General features: G+C 41.3%; 1 pseudogene across 1 annotated transcript; it reads right to left on the minus strand.

Annotated features, from left to right (window-relative positions):
- Window positions 1-2,201: 2,201 nt before the first annotated feature.
- On the minus strand, window positions 2,202-5,913 carry LOC311503767 (retinol dehydrogenase 12-like; annotated as a pseudogene). The gene is made up of 5 exons: window positions 5,883-5,913; window positions 3,104-3,355; window positions 2,873-2,937; window positions 2,547-2,695; window positions 2,202-2,392 (listed from the first exon to the last, which is right to left on the minus strand). The product of its transcript is annotated as a retinol dehydrogenase 12-like (transcript).
- Window positions 5,914-7,385: the final 1,472 nt, after the last annotated feature.

A 7,385-nucleotide genomic window follows, 5' to 3' on the forward strand; every position in this document is an offset into this window, starting at 1 on the left:
CAATGGAACACCTGCTCTACCACCACACCTGGCCATTGAAACTTTAAATAAAGACTCACAGCAACAAATAAACACCACATTTGAACGGTTTTCATTTCAAAATTATGAAATGAAAACCGCCTCTGTGACAAGATAAGGCTTAACTTTTATAGAAGGCTGTATGTGACCATATCAAGAATGTTAATATCCATTTTGCTGCCTTTATCAGTCTCCTGCACGCACACAGATATTATATGGTAGCACTAAACTTAAATCGTTATCGGAAATATAACTATCTTACTATTTACATATATAAACACCCACACACACCCACGCACACACACACACACACATGTATATATATATATATATATATATATATATATATATATATATATATATATAGATATATACATATACATATATACCTATACATATATAATACACATATATATATATACATACACATATATATACATACACACACATATATATAAAAAAAAACGCCCCTCTCTCCCTCTTGGGGTGGTATCTGTGTCATCCTCAAGCTCGGGTCCTCTACCAGAGGCCTGGGAGTTTGAGGGTTCTACGCAGTATCTTAGCTGTTCCTCGGACTGCGCTCTTCTGGACTGAGGCTTCTGATGTTGTTCCTGGGATCTATTGGAGCCACTCCCCCAGTTTGGGGGTCTCTGCCCCGAGTGCTCCTACTACCACGGGGACCACACTCGCCTTGACCTTCCACATCTGTTCCAGCTGTTCTTTCAACCTTTGTTACTTTTCAACCTTTTCGTGTTCCTTCTTTCTGATGTTGGCGTCTGCTGGTATCATCACATCTATCACCACCGCCTTCTTCTGCTCTTTGTCTACCACCACTATGTCTGGTTGGTTAGCCAGGACCTGTTTGTCAGTCTGGAAGCTGAAGTCCCACAGCACCTTGGCCCTGTTGTTCTCAGCCACCTTCTGTGGTACTTCTATTCCATACTGGGTACAGATGTTCCTGTATACTATTCCAGCCACTTGTGTCTCTCCATGTACGCTGACCCGGCTAGCATCTTACACCCTGCTACTATGTGCTGGACTGTCTCAGGGGTGTCTTTGCATAGTCTGCACCTTGAGTTTGATCTACTCTTGTAGATCTTGGCCTCTATGGCTCTTGTACCTAGGACCTGTTCTTGTGCTGCCATGATCAGTGCTTCTGTGCTGTCTCTGAGTCCAGCCTTTTCCGGCCATTGGTAGGTCTTCTCGATATCAGCCACTTCTTCAATTTGGCGGTGGTACATGCCATGAAGGGGCTTGTCCCTCCACGTGATCTGCTCCTCTTCCTCTGCACTCTTATCGGGTTTCTGTTGCCTGAGACATTCATTAGCAGTTCATCCTTTGTGGCCATTTTTCTGATGTACTCTTGGATTTTTGATGATTCATCCTGGATAGTGGCCTTTATGCTCACTAGTCCTCGGCCTCCCTCTTTCCGCTTAGTGTACAGTCTCTTTGGGGTGAAACCCTCCGTGCATGGTGAGGAGCTTTCTTGTCTTGATGTCTGTGGCTTCTATCTTCTCCTTTGGCCAGCTTATGATTCCCGTGGGGTATCTGATGACTGGTATTGCGTACATGTTGATGGCTTGGATCTTGTTCCTGCCATTCAGCTGACTTTTCAGGACCTGCCTCACTCTTTGGAAGTATTTGGTTGTGGTTGACTTCCTTGCGGCTTCCTCATGGTTTCCATTAGCCTGTGGGATACCAAGGTACTTGTAGCTGTCTTGGATATCACCTATGTTGCCCTCTGGTAGGTCAACCCCTTCAGTTCTGATCATCTTGCCTCTCTTTGAGACCATCCGGCCACACTTGTCCAATCCGAATGACATCCCTATGTCGTTGCTGTAGATCCTGGTGGTGTGGATCAGTGACTCGATTTCTCGCTCGTTTAGTGCCAGTTTAGTGCCAAGTCGAAATTCAGTATATTACAATCCAGGTGAAGTCATTTTTCATGGACAGCCTTCATTATGCTTTTATTTACATTTCACACAGGGATTCCAGCTTTTTTTTGAAAACACAATAGTCAGACTTACTGTTTTAGTTTTTAATTTTTATTAAATATTCAGAAAACTGTATTCAAATAATCACAACACTGTTATCACAACGGACAGTACATGATTTAGAAAATGGAAATTTAGATAATAAACTTTAAAGGCTATAAATAAATAACTGTGAGATGAGCTATATTAAGACAATTGTCCCTTTTATATTCTATTTCCAGGCAGGCGGTGTTAGTGTGATCAGACTTAGACACCTGACTGAACTGACCAGGTTTCCTCATTCCCATGTGATGGAGAGCATTTGGCAGCTCAGCTCCCACAATTTCTGCGCCAGCTTGTCGTCTTTGCCAGCCGCAGAGCAGTTGGCAGGAGCACAATCGCTGTAAGACACATGAGAAAAATAATCCTTGAAAATGCAAGAGAGTAAATCATCTTTGGCAAACTGTTAAATTGATTTAAAACACAATTTAATAGCTAATTTAAGGGATGTTTGACTACTATATAACAATGTCTCCGTGTTACAGCAGAGTGTACTTGTAGTATCCGCTGCTCTTTTTCTCCAGCGATGGCTCCACAGCGCAGTAAATTGTTGTCTGAGCTCCCTGGGCAGAGTTTTTGGTGAACGAACTCACCATCTTCATGATGAACTGGTAAGGACCGTTCAGATGACGCCACAAATCAGTCTGAATCAGAATCAGAATCAGAATCAGAAAATACTTTATTGCCAAGCATGTTTGTACATACAAGGAATTTGCCTTGGTGTTAGTACGCATAAAATAAAATGAAATAAAATAAATATAGAAACTATATATAAAATACAAAAATACAAAATACAAAAATATATACACAGTATATTCCACCAGAACTGTGGTAGTGAGGTAGTGAGCAACTCCAGGATGAAGAGAGTATGCTGTCACACCCGTGCCTAAACACGAGAAGTAAATGCCAGATTAATATTTCTGTGTTTGAAACTCTGAGGGAAACTGTTAACTGTCAAACTGACCAATGGAGTTCAGCTTTATATTCAAATCAAATTAAAGGAAGGATAACCTTAAAAGTGATATTCATAGAGATCAGGATTGAGTACACACCTTCTAGTCGTTTAGCCAGTGAGCGGGTGAAGAGGACGTTGGCTAGTTTGCTCTGAGACTAGACTTTGCCCTTGTCATAGCTCTTCTCACTGTTGATGTCTTCCAAATTGAGGGAGCCCCAGGCGTGAGCCATGGAGGACACAATGATGATCCTGGCTGGTGCCGATCTTTTAATCAGGTCAGTCAATAAATGTGTCAATAGGAAGTGACCTGGAGAAGAATATGAATCATGAAAAAGAAGATACCACCAATCTGAATAACCAACATAAGTAATTTACACATTATTTTGTAGATGCCCATTTGAGTCAGTTAGTCCAGCCACAAATTGTTTTTAAACCATGTTTGTGTAGTTTGATGCTTTGGGTCATTGTCTTGTTGGAAAATAAATCATCGTAGTCGTCTTGCAGACCAAGTCAAATAGTCCTCCAGGATTTCTATATCTCATGCTGAACTCATTTTACACTCCATTTTCACAAGTCGTCTAGGACCTGCTGTTGAGAAGCATCCCCACAGCATGGAGCTGCCACCACCATACTTCACAGTGGGGATGGTTTGTGCTGATGTGCAGTGGTTGGTGTCTGCCAAACATAGCTCCTAGTCTGATGGCCAAAAAGACCCATTTTGGTGTCACAACTAAAGACTAATGAACTGTTAACCTTGGAGTCTCTCACATGCCCTGAGTAAACTCTCTTTCTGCCATAAAGTTATGAATGATAAAGAACCTCTGCAACAGTTGTATGCAGAATCCCTCCCATCTCAGCTGCTGAAGCATTTAACTCCTTCAGAGTAGTCATACGTGTCTTGGCGGCCTCGCTCGCCAGTTTCCTCCTTGCACGATCACTTGGTTTGAGAGAACGGTCTGCTCTAAGCAGATTTACACATGTGCCAGCTTCATCCTTAATTTGTCAATGATGGATTTAACTGAACTCCAGGGTATGTTCATTTTTTATTTTATTTTTTAGCTATCCCCTGACCTATACTTTTAGTTGCTTATTATGTCCTTTTGTTTTCATGGTGTAATTGTAGCCTGGAACACTGATTAAACAATGACAGGACAGCCAACTGAGACACATCTACTGCACTCAGGTGATCTCCAGTTCACTAATCGTGACCCCGACCTCCACTGAAGTCATTTAAAAAGGGGGTGAGTATTCATGCAATTTCTTATTTCACATAATACTGTGTTATGACCCAGGGTCATAATTTAGTAGCCGGACGTAACAACTGAATATTTTTAATTAATTGAAATTACTTTGTAGAAATCTGTTTTCACTTTCATATTAAAGATTTATTTTTTTGGCAATGTTTTTATCAATTTACATTGACCATGATTTCATTTATAAAATCAGTAAAAGGGGCTTTAATAAGAGCTTCGTACCCTCCGCTATTACGGCACTTAATAATCTGCCCCATTAAACCTCGTGCAGACCTAGCCCTCCTGAGTGTGATGATCTCATGTACTGTTGTTCAATGTATGGTTGTGTTCGCTCCTGGTGCGTTTGTTATGGTCTTTTTGTTTGTATGTATGTGTTGCTCATGTCTGCATTATATGCACTGTTTCGTGTTTTTCTGTGACAGACTGTGACAAATTTCCTTATGGGACAATAAAGGTTATCTATCTATCTATCTATCTAAAAGAGAGCCGAAGTCCCGCCCCTTCCGATTGCCTCCATGGGACCTATCTCTCGAAAATATATGAACGGCAGTCTATGGCGAAAGATAAATTATTTTCTGGTCCCGATCGACTTGTGCGTTGGATTATACATATATTGTTTTTCAGAATAAAAAATGATTTTAAATGTCAAGAATGTCACAGTTTGTCGCAAGATAGTTAAGTAAAACGCTATGGAAAATACGTAATTAAACGAACTACAAGTCCAAGTCGCTTACCGCTTACCCGCATGCTGGCGCGTACAGAACCAACCAAAACTCCCTTCGTGTAACTACAGCTCTCGACATGACCCGATTTATAATGATTTTCACCTCGTTTGATGCTTCTGCCTTCGTCCTGGAAGAAGACGGTAAAGCTCAACAAGGAGACAGCCATAGTTCTCTAGTGACGTACATTGTTTGAGACGAGATAGAACGCCACATAGTTCTCTCGCAGGTCAGTCGTCATCATGTTAAGCCCGCCCACCGACTCGTGAATGGCCCGGTACATCTTGGATTTTTCGAAATCTCAAGTCAACGGAGAGTAACTAGACTGACCCTGGAAGCAAAAGTAATTTGCTGCCGCTAGGGGCGCGTCGAGATTCTAGGCTAGGCTTCAGCAAATTCTCTTATGGACTTGGAGTCTGACAAGTCAAGTTTCATGCAGCGGACTGCCCTTTCTCCATGTCCCGGCATGCTATTATGATCTTTGCGCCTAAACACGGAAAAAAACAACAATGGTTTATAGGCAATGTCTATATAAACAAACTTATCACCATATATTAATAAGTAATGTGTGGATGAATGGGCGAAGATCACCCTCTCCTGACAAAATATGTACATTACTTTCTGCTCAATGCAAATATTCACCAAACAATTAAGAATATTGTTCCAAAAAACAGCACTAAAATAACTTAACTGTAATTGTGCACGTCATCTGTGCCTGGACCAAAATGTTACATAATGTTGAACACATGGCAAATACTACAGCCAATGGCCAGCTGGCACATGTGATCTGCACCTCTATGAAATAAAATAACTCTTGATTTCAGAAGTAATGGCAATAGTCTGTATTTGTCATTCAAAAGAGGAGACCGGAAAAGCTTCTATAAGCCGAGCTACGACTAACCATCACACAGAGCTGGCCTCTCCCGAGTCATGCTGATCAGTTGGTGTACAGTTTATTCATTGTGTTGTTAAAATATGTACAGAGGACGTGCAAATGTAAAAACAGAAAAACCTTCTGTGTGCTTTTGTCTCTTCTGCTTCTCTTCTCTTGCCATTCTGTTGAACGGCAAATCAAGAGGTTTCTCTCCCATGACTCGTTCTATCGCTGCTGGGTCACGCTGAATCGTTTGTAACGCTTTCAGTCTTCTGACTAGCACCACAATGGAAATACTAGGGCCACAGACCTCACCAAATGCCTGACACTATAAAAGTGAGCAGACCATTGGTGGCTTGGTGTGTGGTGTGTTGGCTTGAGAAATGCTCTGATTGTTTTTTTTATTGCAACATGTTTTCTGCAAGCCACATAAAAATTACATCTGAGAAAACAAGTTAATCTTTAATATGGATGAATTTTTATCCATATTACACTGAGTGGGGCCTCTGTGGATCATCCCACAGATACTTGATCAGTTTGGGATCTAGTGAATTTGGAGGCCAGTTGTTCCTAAACCGCTATTCTGTGTGTGTCTGTGTCTGTGTCAGGCTGTATCCTGCTGGGGATGGTTGGCGCCATCAAGGAGTGTCATTGCTATGGGGTGGGGGTGCCTGGTCTGGTCTAGGTGGGTGGTACATGTCTAAGTCAGACCTCAGACCAGACACTGTGAATCTCTTTGATGCAATATGTAAATATTTTCTGTACATAACATATGTGTTGGCCGTATTCTATTCTATTTTTATTCTATTCTATTTTTTTGTATCTTTTGCATCTCGCACTGTTGTTTCCTGCCGCTGTAACGCCCTAATTTCCCCACGGGGATGAATAAAGTCTTTTCTTATCTTATCTTATCTTAAGTAACATCCACATGAATGCCAGATCCAAACGTTTCCCAGCAGAACATTGAATTGTCACAAGATGGTCAATGTTATTTACTTTTCCTGTCAGTGGTCATGATTTTGTGGCTGATCAGCATATGGGAAAACACCAAATTTCTTAAATGCTGTCTGAATTGAACAAGTTATGAGAAGTACGAAAAGCATAGCAGGTGGTGTCACGCTCAGAGTCCTTTGGTACATTTCACGGAATGAAATGTCTACCTCAAGATTCTATTAGTCCGAAAGAAAATCTCCATTGTGTTCGCCGAGCTTTTGTTTGACCCTTCAGATTTAAAGTACTCTTATGAGAATAAAAAAAGGGAATCATATTCATAATCATACTCTCCCCAATCACCATGGCGGATCTCATTGCCAGACCTTTCTGTGTTCCTCACAACAAACTTGATTTCTTTGTGTGCTATTCTTCCATCTCGTCGTTCATAGGCAACGCCTCACAGTGCAACAGAGGCGATTGCTCTAAGACTACAGGGGAAGCTCAGCCTCCCCTAAAATATCACTGGCAATTTCGTCAAATACTACGAATTTACATTACTACTCAAACTAAAATGTGCTAGAACATGATCGACTTCAT

This window comes from Chelon labrosus, assembly GCF_963514085.1.
Source record: "Chelon labrosus genome assembly, chromosome: 18".
In the NCBI taxonomy this organism is placed as follows: Eukaryota; Metazoa; Chordata; class Actinopteri; order Mugiliformes; family Mugilidae; genus Chelon; species Chelon labrosus.